Raw genomic sequence first — 553 nt, 5'->3', positions numbered from 1 at the left:
GAAAACCAAATCCATTCTATACCGACATAACCTCAAATGCCCATGGATAAGACGGTAATCATTTCCAACCCCGCATTTCGAGATCTCAAAACGCTGACTGGAGGAACCCACAAGGTATTTACGCCAGCATTCATTCTCCCTTGACAAAGATGAAGAATCAACACTCGTATTCTCTCACACCTCTCCGCTGGGGAAGGCGCTCGGTGTGTAAATATACCGTTAATGGGTTTAAAAGCCTGGTAGATCCGTAACACGCGTTGTAGGCTCGTTTTTACAGTCCGGGCTTATCATTCGTTCCTTCAGGATTAAAGTTTATTACATTTTCTTTGAAGATCTGGGTCTTTTATCTTTGCAATTGGAAGTTCGGTTTTGATATTATTGCGGTTCGTTATTGAAGTGAAAATTGTGTGCAAATTATATTCGTTTTTTGTAACTACGTTTAAATGAGTTTATTCAATACGTTGAATGTGCATTCAGTCTAAATGTTCAAAGTCTGGCATTTGTATCTTTATGAAAATTATCTCCAACACAGCAGAGCTTTAGCCACTCCCTC

This window comes from Penaeus monodon, chromosome 15, assembly GCF_015228065.2.
Source record: "Penaeus monodon isolate SGIC_2016 chromosome 15, NSTDA_Pmon_1, whole genome shotgun sequence".
NCBI lineage: Eukaryota > Metazoa > Arthropoda > Malacostraca > Decapoda > Penaeidae > Penaeus > Penaeus monodon.
The sequence above is the reverse complement of the archived record's forward strand: the minus strand, read 5'-3'. Positions refer to the sequence as shown.